This window comes from Pipra filicauda, unplaced genomic scaffold, assembly GCF_003945595.2.
Source record: "Pipra filicauda isolate LSUMZ 115617 unplaced genomic scaffold, ASM394559v2 scaffold340_size778089_pilon, whole genome shotgun sequence".
Lineage (NCBI taxonomy): Eukaryota > Metazoa > Chordata > Aves > Passeriformes > Pipridae > Pipra > Pipra filicauda.
In genome coordinates, this window is record NW_024104466.1 from 531,770 (window position 1) to 546,826 (window position 15,057).

Here is a 15,057-nt window from a genome sequence, read left to right on the forward strand (position 1 = left end):
AATGGAAAAAAAAAAAGTAGACTGTGATATAGGCTTACAATCTACGTGTAAGATAGTTGTATGCTCACAACTCACTGTGCACAGTGAGTTTTATTTTAGCCAGTACAAACGGATGTGTTGTGTATATATAGTAGTTCACAAAGCCTAAGTGATTTTTGGATCAGGATTTTGTTTTAGTATATTTCCTAATACTTAAGGACAATTAATTTGATAGTACTTTAGACCTTTAAAAACACTTCTTATTTACACAGGTGGTATTTACACATTAGGGAAAAGTAATGTTCGCAAAATAGAGTGAAATTTGTAATATTTATTGAGAGATGTGCTTGTTTAAATGATGGCCTCTTGTTAAGCATGCAGATGTGAAAAATAGGTGCTTTAATTGCCACAATAAAGACTTCCAAGTCTTAGAAACAAAAATAACATATTGAAATCTCAATGGCTGGTGAGATTTTATTTTTTTTTTCCCCCTAGAAACCTCAATATGTGATTTATAGCTTTGAAAGTCATAGAATCAGCCAGGTTGGAAGGGGCCTCTGAGACCATCAAGTCCAACCCTTGATCCAACACTGCTGTGGTTACTAGACCATGGCACTAAGTGCCACATCCAGTCTCATCATTCCATCTTTACCTTTAACACTTTCTTTTTTCATCTAGTTCTTACAGAACTGTTGTTCCATGTTCCCTGTAACAAGCGCTTCAGGAAATACCATCTGGTTAACTATACAACTTCCTGTTGTAATATTATATGGACTGCTTGACCTATAAACAGTAAATCTGTTTATATTGATAAAGTGAATTATTATCTTGAAAATTTTCAGTTATATCTGATCTGATCCACTAGCATTATAAAATGATTTGATTATTTCAATTTCAATATCTTACAGCTTAGCTTTTGGAATTGTGAGGCTGCAGTTTTTATATAATTGGAAATATTTTTTTTTTTACTTTCATAATAACTTATCACTTGGCTGAATTTTTCCATTCTTAGTTTCTGCCCACAGCTGAAATATTGTTTTTGAGAAATGTGAGAAAAACTGTCATGGTGTGTTGTGTGGTTGGTTTTGGTTTTTTGTGAATTTTTTTATTTTTGCTCTTCTTTTGTTTTGGTTGGTTGGTATTTTGGCTTTTTTTTGTGTCAAAGTGAAGTACATTGCTGATTTATTTGTTTTGAAGAAATTATAAGATACTTTTTGACACACTCATAACTTTAAAAATAGATGAATGTTTTCTCTTTAAAATGAGCTGCTAAATGGATGTAACTCTGTTAATTGCTTGACTAACTCTAGTCCAGTATTCTAATTGTTGGTGATTTTTTTTTTTTTTTAACCAGAAGCTGTCTAAAATGAATGAGTGATTTATGAGCACAGGAGATAAGACATAGGATTACATCTCATTTACTAAACTTTTTACTGAGGAGCTCAGGGGACCTACCACTTTATGCATGGGAGCACTGCATGTTTAATTATCTCCACTGGTAAATATTTACATCTGAGGCATCCATCAACATCTTTCTTGGCCCAGAGGATGGGTTTTTAAGCATTGCTAAGTCCAAGATTGTTAGTCAGGAATAAGTTTATTAGCAGCAATTTTCTAAACTATGTGACAATAGAAAAGATTTCATTGAGATGACTAGTTTCACTAAGAAATGCTATAAATGATTGTAGACTCCCAGCTCATACCTGTACTCTATCAAATTTTGTATAACTGATATCATCTAGTGCACTCTAAAAGTCTGAATATGAGGAAAAAAGAGGTGAAGGAGCACTGTAGATACTTTCACAAGAAATGGTTGGCTTGCAATCTTGTGTTGAAAGCCTTCAGTGACAGCTCTGGCTGGGGAATTCTGTGCATCTGTCTTGCATATCAGATGCTCTGTCGAAAAAGGGTACAAATGAGTAACACAACTTGAAGATCTTATTTCCTTTTCATTAACATTAACTGGCCATGCTTTGCTTTCTCATGCAGGGTATTTAGTAACGTATATTTAACAAGGAAAAGATTTATCAAGCTATAACCTGCTAAAGCAGAAGAGCAATGCCTAAACAAGGTAGAAGTATCTAATGTAGCTGGCATTCTTCAAAATAAAGTCTGTTATATGTAAATGTCGGTTTGTTTTTTTCTTATAAGATAGATAATATATGAAATTAATGAGAAAAATAGGTTTCAGATAATCATATATACTGACTACAAACAGACAATGCCAAGGACAGTGGTATTTAAACACACTTTAAATAAAGGAAATTGTTACAAGTTGACAAGAATAAATATCTTTTCAGAACTCATTTTTTCCCCCAGAACTAGAGTCTGACTGCAAGTTAAATTTGAATTTGTATAACTATAATGAAGTATAACTATACAAAGATACATATATTTTTAATCTCCCTTATTTAACCCATCCTGCATTTTTAAGTATATTCTTCTCTCTTATTGAGGTTGTCAGTTGATTTTTATCCAGTAGGTAAACTCCTGAGGGAGAATTTCTTATGTCCTTGTAGTTCCATTAATTGATACTTGTACTGAATATGTGAGGCAAGGTTTTGGGACCAGGATGGGGAGTCTGCAGGTGTGTCCTCTGTGGGAAGAGGACAGAAAATGTCTCCTGCCTGACATAGCCATTTCCAGACAGCTCTGCAGTGGACCCCACACACAGAATACCTGAGCCCATCAGCTAACTTGGTGCCTCTGTAAAAACGTTTTCAAGAAAATGCAGAAAATGTCAGACAGGCAAAGGAAGAGGGAACAAAAAGAGTGGGAAACAGCAGAGAAGGAAGCGAAGGTTCTCCAGGCATCAGAGCACATTTTGCCCTGCAGCCTGTAGAGAGTCCATACTGGAGCAGATTTTTCTTGACAGGAACTGTGGTCTCTGGAGAGCCCGTGCTGCGGAAAATTTTCTGAAGGACTGCAGCCAGTTGGGAATCCATGCTGGAGTGGAATAGAACTGTGAGAAGGAAGCAGTGGAGGAGAGAAATCGGTATGTACTGTCTGCAACTCCCATCCCCTAATGCCACCTTGGGATGGTTAGAGGAGTCTGGAATGAAGGGGTGAAGTTGAGCCTGGGAAATGTGGGGAGGAAAGGTGTTGTTTTAATGTTTGTCTTTTTGTTTCTTGCTCTCTGAATCTATTTTAACTGGCAATAAAGGGAAGTCAACTTTCCATAAGCTGAGTCTATTTTGACCATAATGGTAATTGCTAAGTAATCTCCCTTGTTTTATCTTGATCTACAAGCTTTCTGTTTTCTTCTCCTGTCCCTTTAAACAAAAATAGAGGTTTAGCATGTGAAAATTGGTAGTTTTCTTGGTTTAGTTTAAAATTATCTATATAGGGAATGCTGAACCAGAAAATTGAGTTTATGGAAAGCACAGCGCTCTTCAATTTAATTCTGTGCTTTCTATTTCTGCCCAATAGTTGTTTTTCCATGTGATCCTCAGTGAGACTTTTCCTATGTTCTCTGTACATCGTTACTGACAAATAGACTGAAGTTCAGGATATTGTAAGTACAATAAGATAAAAATGGTCAATATATTGTCTTGCTTGGGATATAGCTATATCATATGTGTCCTTTGTCTGTCATTCCTGACCCTACACAGCAGCTGGTGGCTTTGTTGCTTGCCGGATCTGATAGTAGCTTCCCTGAGCTGTGGGCTTGGAGCTTGCAGGCTGTCAGCAGAACTCTTGTTCCCTCCTTAGCCTCCCAGGCAAGGTGAGGCCATGCTGGGGACTAGAGGCTTCCTCACAAGACTGAAAGTAAGTTATCACAGATGATCCCAGATTGGTTGGATCTTCTAGGAGAGATATGCACAAAGGCTTCCTCTGTCCCCACCAGACTTGGAGGAGATGGGAGTCCTGGAAGCTCTGGGTTAGTCACTGGACTGTTTAGGTCAAACAGACTGTAAGGATCTATGTATAGATTTGCCTTCAATATATTGGACTGGTGTTTTGTTGAGGTATTTCTTTATATACTTGGTGAGGAAATACAGATTTTGTGGATAACTTCTAAATCAGTTTTGGTGACCGATTTTGCTTAAATTTAGGACTAAAATCTGCGTTAGGGTTCCTGTTTCCTCAGTAAAGTAGGGATGAAAATGCTTTCAAGTATAAGTGAATTTATTAAGAATTTATTTCATTAATCCATGTGCAGCATTCAAAAATTTTAGATTCAAGAGAGTATAAATATCCAATAGAGTTTTCTGCTATACAAAATAAATGTATCTTAATTCATGATTGAAGTGGTTCAGTGTTCCTATACTTCCAAAATATACAATGGAACTTTTTGTAAGGGAAAAAAACATCTTTCAGTTGAAAGCACTAGTATGATTTTGACTTGTTTCCACCACTGATTGTAATTATATTCATAGGTATCTGTGAATCACAAGCAAAATTTGTAGTTTCTGTCACGTTTTGCTTGTCCTACAGAATAGAATAAAAACAGTTTCTGAACTCTTAAAGTCTGTAGCTGATTGCAAGTGTAATTGTGTGCTTAAATAGTCTTAAATTTGTTTGTTTGATATGTGTTCCCACTCGGTCTAGACTACAAAATACTCTGACGCTAGTATAAATATTCTGTTTTATCATAAATCATTCAATAGGACAACTTGTCCTGTAATATCAGTTTGATGAAAGGGTAAACGTGGGAATTAGTGATTTTAATAATAAAAATTAATTCTAATAGCTTTTTATAGCAGAGTTACTCAGAACAAAAATCTTTCCTAGTGTAGTGGTTAACTTGCATACAGCAGTTTTGCTGTATAAAAAAGCTTTTTTTTAATAAAAAAAGCTATTGTAATATAAATAGATCTTAATAGGTTGGGTAAAAACTTAGTAAAATAGAACATGCTGATCTTTAAAATTTAGGAAAATATAGCTAATATTACTAAATTTTATTGTAAGCAATATATCTAAATTAATTTACAACATTGTGTCTATTGATTGAAATAATTATATTTTTTTCTGAGAAGATTGAGATCCCATTAAGTGTTGAATATAACACTTCGTTTTGCATACTTATGAAGGCTTTGCTGTCTGTAAAGTTAGTAAACTTGTCAAATAATAAAATGAAGAAAAACGTGTCTATTTTTTTACTTTAACCTTGTAAGTTAACTTTGTCTCTGAGACTGGACATAATTTCATATCCCACGTCTGGGTTGCAGTGTGGGAGAGATCACTGTAAGAATGCTGTTTCATCAGGAGTAGTCAATGGGTCTTTTTAACATTCACTCCAAATAATAGTAATTTTTCTCTGAATTAAAGGAAAGGCAAATCATTATACAATAAATATTACAATTTCTGGGATGCTTTCTCATAGATTTTCACATTTAGTTGGGAACCTGATGCATCTTAGAGTTTGTAGATGGAGTAGAAAAGCTGCCTATGTATTACTAACCCAAGTCTGTATAACTTAACCAGAGTTAAAATGTTTCAGCTCTCCCCTGTGTGAAGTATTTTAAGTAATGGATGTGTTAGGACTGTAAGTGAAATAGTCTCAGTTGAACTTATTATTCTGGCATTTTCAAAATATATTTTCTCTTGAGTTGCTGGAAGTGGCTTTGAATGCCAGATGTAAGCGCTGACATTTATAATGGAGGGGAGAAGCTTGGTTAGGCTGCCAGGCTGCCAGGTATACATATACAGAACTCATATAATTCTTTTGCTGCTATTCAAATTCAGAACTGTTGCAATCCATTCAGTCTAAGGAAGAGACACATTAACACAGCTGTGTGCATAAACATTAGCTTGAATGTTATCTTTTCTTAGATTCAAAAAAAAATTTGTCATGTACCACTGCAATTTTCAGAGCAGAACTAAATCACAACTATTATGTAGGGTTTTATTTAAAGTTTTTATTCCAGGTACATAATTTTAAGGACAGCATCTTTCATTTCACTATCCCAGATCAATTCCAAAGTTGTTTTTCTATCTTCTTTAACCACATGATCTGTTTGTACTAGGCTTACTTGATCTAAACCTGTTTGATTTTTAAAAAATGCCTTGTTTTGATCATGTTGGACAGATTTCTTTTCTGAAAAACAGAAGCCATGATAACTCAGATTAATGTAATTTATGTTGCAATTGCATGAAGAAGTTCTGCAGATGTGAAATCCCTGCAGTTGTGTAAGTTGAAAAGAACATACTATGAATTAGGCACTCAATCGCCAGTTACAGTTCACAAAAACCCATTAGAATGTTGTATTCTAATAGCAATCTCTCTTGTTATTAAACATATATTACTCTAGTAATTTAGGAAAATGCTGAGTTGGTATAAGATTCATATCAGAAATTCTTTAAACAACTAACATTTTCCTAAAATTGTACTTAAATGAAATTGATTGTGCTTTTTGTATGAGAGGAAACACTTCTGAGGTGGAAATGTGCTTATGGTCTCAGTAAACTGAAAAAAATAGTGATGATAACAGCAATGTCTTCATTTGAGTGCTTCAAACTATGGAGAAAATGTGGAAAAGTTGATTATTTGGTAACATACTTAAAAGTTTTAGTGTGTTGTGAAGGTAGTTATTGCCTGTGGCAAAGGTATTAAACTCCTTTAGAGAATTACATAGTCACAGAATGCTCTTTTATAAGAAGTTGGAGAGATCTCAAGACTTCATATGCCCACACATCCTCCCATTGACTGGTTAGTAGTTGATCTATATTTGCCTTGAAATGTATCTAAGTGTTCACTTTTAACTTCACACAAAACTTATGCGTACGTTAAGCAATTGCTGGTTTACTTTTGTGTGTAGACAGTTGTGGCATGAGTTATGTTTTTTCAGGGTTTTCTGAGATTTGGGCAATATGAAATGAGAATTCTGTTTCAAAAGAGCAGCGTAAAGTAAGCCATATGTGTTTTTCTTCCTTCACGCGTAGGTATTGTAATAACGTGAATAATACAACAGTAAGGTAACTGTCGAGAAATAATAATTGTAGTGGTCTGTGACTGCTAAATTAATTGTTTCTGTGTAGTTTTGCATTTTTTAGTTAACTGTTGATGTTTATGAGATCTATATGAATATAGAACTCAGACATAAAAGTATTTGTGGACCAAATATGTGTGTTTGCGATCTGCTGGTATTCAGAGTATATAACCTAATATTGGTAAGACCAATATTCTAGGACATTAGTAATTAATCTTGTAATTGAAAATACAGTAAATATGAAATTAATTTGAAGTTTAAATACTCTAATGTACATACGGTTGTTGGTCAAAGGAATGTGAATATGGTTTCTAATTCAGCATTGTTTACTTATGCAAACTGATTTATAATGGTATGTTTGTTTTAACTAATTTATAGAATTGCTAACTAATGAAGAAGCACTATAAATAGCATCAGTGAATGATTTCTTCAAGTGAATGATTTCTTCTTTTCCCCTATTTAGGGCTATTGTTAAATAAGGCTGTTTCTCTAAAATACAAGTTCTTTAGTTCTTTCGTTTATCAACGAAATACCAAAGATGTAATCGTAATATGGAAAAGCATGATTTTACGTAAGTAAATACATGAACAATGAATTATGCTTTCACTCCACTGGCAAGTTTGCATCTTGCATCAGCTTAATAATGGTATGTGGCTGGGAGGGCAAGTGGGAGAATGTCTCTCTAAAAGACACATCCACACAGCTTGCTCTCTTGTTGGTTAGTGCGTGATTATGTAAAGTCACTGGTACTTGGTTGTGTACTAATTCTTTTTGGTCATCTCTTTTGACCAGTGACTTTCTTTAACAGTCTTGGTACCCTCTGTACCTTTTTTTCATTTGCTTCTCTTTGTTTTGTTGTTGAGTGCTCATATGTCACACAAGTCATCTACAACTCAGTGGTTCTCTTGAAGCTCACTTTTCACTCTGCTTCACTCTACCATTATTTTATCTGCCATTTAGACCCTGCACTGGAAAGGGAAATATTCAGAAATACCTTCTCAATGACATCACAAAGTAATAAATGTCTGATCTCAGACCCTGATCAGTTAGAATCAGAGTTAACTGCCCTCAGCAACTTTTATGATTTCTGTGCTGGGCTGCATGAACAACCTGTAGCCATTAACTGAAGAGAATGGTCAGGAGATTATTTTTCATACATCATCATAGTTCGAGGTGAATGTTCTGAGACACCTTGGGGGGAGTGTGTGCTGATAGTAATTACAGAGATTCAAGATACCACATTGCCATGTATTTAACATTTTGACATAAAGCCTTGTCTGACTCTTCTGAATAATGTTGTAGGCTTTACTCAGGAGGTGATACTCATTCTTTCTATATTCTACTCATTCTCAGTGCTGCTGGGGAATACAGTTTTGACTCCTCTCTCCTATGCTCTTGACAGATGTTAATTTGAAATAGCTTTTCAGCTCACCTGTCAACTCCTTACTAGCAAACCTTTAAAGTACACCTGCAGGACTTATGCTTTAATATAAATTTTCACTAGTTCATATTAAAACCTGCTTTTTTGCCATTACCTTTGACAGTAATTGTTTACTCAGCCCAATCATTTACTTGTGACATTATTGTAATGGTTAAGTCCCCACACTATTGAAAATGGAAGTTTAAAAGAAGTGTTTATTTGGCATATGTAAGAATAGCAGTATTTGTATCTTCAGCTCCTCAATGTTTATCTTCTTTTCGGAAAAGCAAGATTTTTGTACTTTTGTACTTTGACTCTGCTGATTATCAAGTAACTTTAAAAAATACGTCTTTAAAAAGAAGGTAAAGACACAAAATGTCTGTGAATTTTAGAAGGGTTTTTTTTTTCCAAATGAATAGTATATTTTTAAGAATTATTTGTACTTAGTGAAAAAAGAGAACTAGTCAATGAAAGGAGAGCTAGGTGCTGATTATGTTTTGTTCCTGTCTGCACTTTTGTTCCTGAATGTATATTTTTGCTCTTTTGTAAAAATAATGAGTTTAAAGGCAAAACCAATCAGTTTTGACACTTCTTGACATGTAAAGCAGAACATATTTTACTCACAATGGTATGAAATCTAGGCTTTTCTGTGCAGTTAAAAGGACAACTTATAATTAAGAAGTTATGCAATGTTAGAAGAAATAACAAAAAAAAGGTAGTGATGAATGAGATGTTACTCGCTCTTTTTTGAATAACATGTTCTTAGGCTCTTCAGCTTTCCTACTTTTATATTTTTGTTGCATATTCTTTCTGTTCTTTGTCACAAATTCCCTGTCTCTACTTCAAAATAATAATACTTTTAAAATATGTTTTTCCCTACTTGCTTAATGTGTCATAGAGTTTTATAACATATTGCAACCTGATTCTGTCTAAACCATTACCTACTGAAGGGAAGTGTTTAAGAACATGATTAATTCTAAGCATTGTAATGTTTCATTGCCAGAGTTCCACGTTTATGTTGCTGAAAGCAAATTATCATCTGTCTATGTTCAGAGATGGATAGCCTATAGTTTTTTAGATATATAAACCTAAATTTTTAGCTCTTCTGCCCTATCTCCTAAGAGAATCATGCTCATTCATCATTTTTGCTATTTTAACATTTAAATCTAATTTGATACAAATCTAGAGTGCCAAGACATAGTTTAACAGGCCAGAATGTAAGAAATGTGATTAGAAAGTGAGTAAGTTGGGAAAGTAAGATAAAGATCACAGTAACTGGATAATTAACAATTTTAAAAAAGCTAGGGCATCATATATATTTACAATAACCCCTGTATCCTCTTTAGCAGTAAGAAGACCCTTAAAACTAGCATAAATGTTTCTAAATATTCAATATAAGGATCTGTTTCCTACAAAGATTAATCTGTAGATTGGAGTGTGTTTTGTTCCTTTCCGTTTGCCACACTTAGTCAGTAAATGTTATACTGTTTAGAGGCTAAATTTGTGCTACATTGCTCATGTCTGAGGGGATTCTCATGCTCTGATTATTGCAAATATGATCATCACTCTCTTTCATACCTAGTTTTCCCATCTCCAGAAACTGGGATGATGGTTAGTGCCCAGTCACATCAGGATGAGGAATCACTGTGCAGGTAAGCAATGTGCTTTCACCTCAGAGTGTAGGAACACACATATCCTACAGCGTAAACGATTTTTGAATGAGTTATTCTTTGTATTGTCATGGCAGTTAATTGCAGATATATTTAGACATGACACTTGTTTAATAAAGAGCAGAGAGTACACTGAAGATAATTCATGTTTTCAGGCCTGTATAATAAAACCAGTTCCTAGCAAAAATTGGTGATTCGTGTCTTCATTTTGAAATGTTTTTACTTAGCCTTTTTTGGACAACAAAGCAGACACATTTACATAACATGTGCATACACATAGATATCATATTCTACTGATTGATTTAAGTAGACTGCTAAGAAGTTCGGAACCTTAGTGAGAAAACATCTTTAAGCCAAAAATATGCCTAAAGAATTAAAATTACTACAACATCTGAATTTTAAAATGTCAATATTGAGAAATGTTATTTAATATTATAAAAATATTTCAAAATTTGGAAGCATTCTTTCAAGATTCTTCAAGAAAATACAGTAATCTCAGGATTATTGTCTTTTTTTCTTTCTTCGTAAGACTTTGTATACAAACTTCTTGAAAGGAAAAAAAAAAGTTGCATGAAAATTGTGAGTAGTAGAAGAATATAAATACGAAAAGATACTTCTAAATCAATTCTACCCTTCCCTCCAGCTGTTGTATATCTGTGGTTGGTTCACCACTCACAGTAGTACTTCTTTTCTTTGCTAACACCATGGATTCTAATTTTTTTGAAAAGAACTTCTGAGTTTGTAGACTCAGGTCTCTAGCCAATTGCTTAGACTTGTCTCTCCTGATCATAGGGCTTCTTTGTGTCATGGGTTTTTACTCTTTGATATTTTTGTTTAGTTTGTTTTTAGAAGCAACCTTTTATGCCGTACCCAATTCATGTGACAAACCCTGTGTATGTGGCACTGGATATTGGAAGCCCTGCAGTATTGCTGTTGTCATGTAGATCTAGAAGTAGACAGTTAAAGGTGCCTAATTCACGAATTCATCCAGTTCAACTTGAGTTCAACTCTGTCTGTCTGCTTCTTTTCCTGAATAATCATGATGTACTGGCATCTCAGTGCATGGATCTCTGGTAACTTTTTCCTTTTGGAATTGGAGCTCACATTATAATAACACAAATACAGTTTAAGTCTCTGAGACTTGTACATGTTCTTATGTGTTTGATTGAATTGGATGAAGGAAACTGGAATAAAATAATTTTGATGTTAGACTCAGAGGATATTACTGTCTGGGTGAATGATTTAAAATGCTTGTATTGTGCATTGCAACAAAGTATGATGGATGCATATTATAACCTGCATGAAGTGTATTCTTTCATGGAAATTCAAATAAATTGTTCTTGTATTGTTAGTATAGCATTAAATAATTTTAAGAGTGAAGCTACAAATGTCAAAATGAAACTTAGAGGGTTTTTTGTCTTCAATATTTCTGATTCTTCTGACATTTTCTGATTCTTGTAGTTGGTCTTTACTTTTGCATCTATTACACAAATGTAATAATATAAGCATTAGAAAGTTATAATTATATAATACTACTACTATATAATGTTACTTATATAGTATAATTATCCATTATGATGATATAATTATAAATATATAAGTTGAGAAATAATGCAAAGCTGCTGCTTTTGCAATAACCATGTTTTTTTATTCTCCAAGTTTTAATATTTAATGATTTATTAATATAACTTGTGCTCTTTGTTTTAGAATAATGTAAAACTTGTCTGATATGAATGAATTCACTTCAGATCATTAGTTTTCATGTTAACAGGGTTCATATTAATTAAAACTCCAGAAGACAATTTTAAAGGAGGCATTTTTAAAAAGACTAACGTTTCTTTGTTCTCTACAATTTTCAGGTCAAAGAAAACACTGAAAAGCTACAAAACCCACTATTTGTCTTGTCAACAGCAGAAAGAACAGCAGTTGCCATGGTAAGAAAACTTCCCACGTTAATTTATTGGTTTTAAATTAGTGAATGAAAAAGAGTGGGTTCAGCCAATTTTTTGTGCATCTTAGCTCATTTGAACAAATTTTGTGTTATGCTAAAAGAAAAAACACAAGCTATCTCCTACATTACATATTCTTATGTGTTATGAAAATATTTAACCCTGTATATGCTGATAAGCTTTGAGGATGACACATGGATGTTATTTCTTGTTTTCAGCCAAATATTGCAAATTGAAGGGATGAGTCTTAAAGGTTTAGGATTTGTGCTGCAGGGCCTTCATTCAGTAAATAGTATCTGCATTAGAGTAGTTATGCTTGTCTAAATTTTTACATGGGACTGTGTTTGTTGGAAGAGGAAAATTATTTTTGTTAGAACGATGGATATAGCATATGTATGTATGTGTGTGAGGAGATATGAGAGAGGGAACAAATGATTTTGGGAGCTTGAGCCCTTCTTCAGGTGATGTTTAAAGAAATATTTCTGCAGGATGGTCACATAAGGGGATTTTGTACCTTTAAACTCACCTCAGTTTTCCAGTTTAGATGAACTACTCTAGTAAGAGGAGTACTGTGTGTGAATTTTGTACCTCAACAGAAATGCTAAGCCAGTTGAGTGCATAGGCCACTGAAATGAATGGGATTACTCATAAAGTGAAGCACATTGAAGGCCTCTTTTGGATAGGGACTTCAGAATCTGCATGTTAGTCTTTGTCAGTACTCTACTTCTAACCTTCATCAGTTGCAATTTTTTTTGGTTAGTCATGTTGCCTTGTGAAACTGAATTGTGTCCTTCCTGGCTATGTCATGGGTGTACTTGCATCCGCTAGCTGACAGGGCAAGTTAGATAATTATAGTCTAGCTTATGACTGGAGGTAACCTGTAGAAAGAGAATGGTTTTGTGACTGTTTAATGCATAACACCTGTGTCTATGGCAACATGCATGCTTATTCCCTCTGTGTCTATTTTGGAGCTATTTAGAAAGGACAGTTCCCTTTGCAATGCTTTCAGCAAACTAAAAATTAATCCAGTTATTGAAATCTACCATGGATAAGAATAAAGTCTCTGTAAAGTATGAACTATAAAATGAAGTTGGCAGGTTTAATCCCCTATGAAGCTGTAATCATGTAAACTGCTGCTAGACTGCCATTAGGCTACTGATAGTATGCACTACTCCTAAAGAGGACTTAATTAGATATAGTCTTTTATGGCCACTAATACACCAGTATAGTGTACTACTGATTCTGCCCTTTACCTGATCTTTAAGTTTCCATGAATCTGAAATGTATGGAGGTTGGTTAACAAAAATTGCTTGGATTAAAGAAAAAAAAAGTAAAATAAATTCTTTAGGAAGTGTTTAAAGATTTAAATCCATAGAGTTATTTTTGTTCCTATGACATGGATATGTTTTATTGTTTAGATGTCTAAATGTCTGTCAAGTCTACATAACACAGTATTTGTAGTTTGAAGGTCTGTATTTACATTTTTTGTGTTTTATAAGTAACTAATACTTAGGAGATATTCATGTTTCTTGGAGGTAGAGAATTTGCCTCTCACTTGTCTTTTATAATATTCTCCATGATTCCTTTTCTGTGAAATAGAAAAAAAAAACAACAAAAGATTCCAGCTTAAATCCTCCTCCTCTATCCTTGATAGTCTGGAACTTACAGGAAAGGGAAATAAATTGAAAGAATTCAGTAGTGACTTTCTATATAAGCTTTAGATAGTAAACATTAAAAGCATTTACAAGGTGTTATACCTAATTAAAAACTATTTTCTTATTTCTTTACTTTTAGAAGGCCCTGAATGATAAATTCTGCTCTGTGTATGTATGTATAAATGTCTTTTATGGTGTTCTTGTTTGGATTACACATTTTTATATTTTCATCACAACTGAAAACTTTATCTTATTGTATTCAAGTGTTGCATCTCTTAGTGCTGGACGTCTGCCTCCAGACCCTGAAATAAACTCATGAATTATCTAACTCTAAGGGGTATGGCAGGACTGATCACAATTACCCTGAAATAAACTCATGAATTATCTAACTCTAAGGGGTATGGCAGGACTGATCACGATTAAGGACGTACATTAATCCTAAAAAAAACCCTATTTTTGATGCTAAGATCTTTTCCAGAGAGAGCCAACTATAAATCCAGATAATTTGAAATTGAGCTCCCAGCTGCTCAGAAATGTCTTGAAGCTTTGTTTTTTCTTTCTGAGCAATCCTCTTGTAAGATTTATGGAAACTTTGTCTTAGAATTACTTTAGTTAGAAAACCCAACAAGATAACTTTAGTTATCACAGTGAGCGATGTAACAAAAACTTTAATCAATATTTGAAAATCTTGTCAACACTTTTTGTTTTTAAAGTAGTGGAAAAACAACTTTCTAGATACCACTTCATGGAGCTAGCAAGCAGATTTAATTAAGTAATAGTAGGAACAGAAATGCTCTAAAGAATATGGTCTGAATTACTAGTGAAGTTAAAGTCCATGAAAATACAGAACCTCTTAGTTTTGCAGAACTCTGATTTTAGCATGCTTCTTGATTTAATCAAGCACTCTAACCTTTTGCAAATAAATAAGGGATCAAAAAAAGAAGAAATTATCACAAAGGAAGCAAAGGCTTATAAATGTTTTAAAGGATAAAGAGAGAAGATTGTCTTGTGAGAAAATATTCTAGACTTGTAGACTAGTTTAGTATGAGACTGTCTTAGAGGGACAGAGGGGAGGAAATAAAGATGGGGTGATAGTGATGAAATGAGATTGGAGAAAAAGACACAAAAAGAAGTCAGGAAAAAATTGGATTTGATTTACTGAAAAACAGTAAAAAAGAGAGCGATGAAAAAACAAACAAAAAGTTATGTGGTTTAGTAGCAGTTTTATATTCAATCATGAATGTGAAAGAAGGCAAGTATAGGAATCGTACTAATTGTGGTATTCTCTGTCATTAGGTGGAATCTAAAAGATTGTTGAATTTTTTGTCATTTGGAATTTCAGCTTTTTTACTGATGGAGAAATAGAATGCCGAACACTGGGTGTTTTTTATTTATTTATTTTCTTACACAAATAAGGGGAGATTATAACCATTCTGATTGTGAAATGTGCAA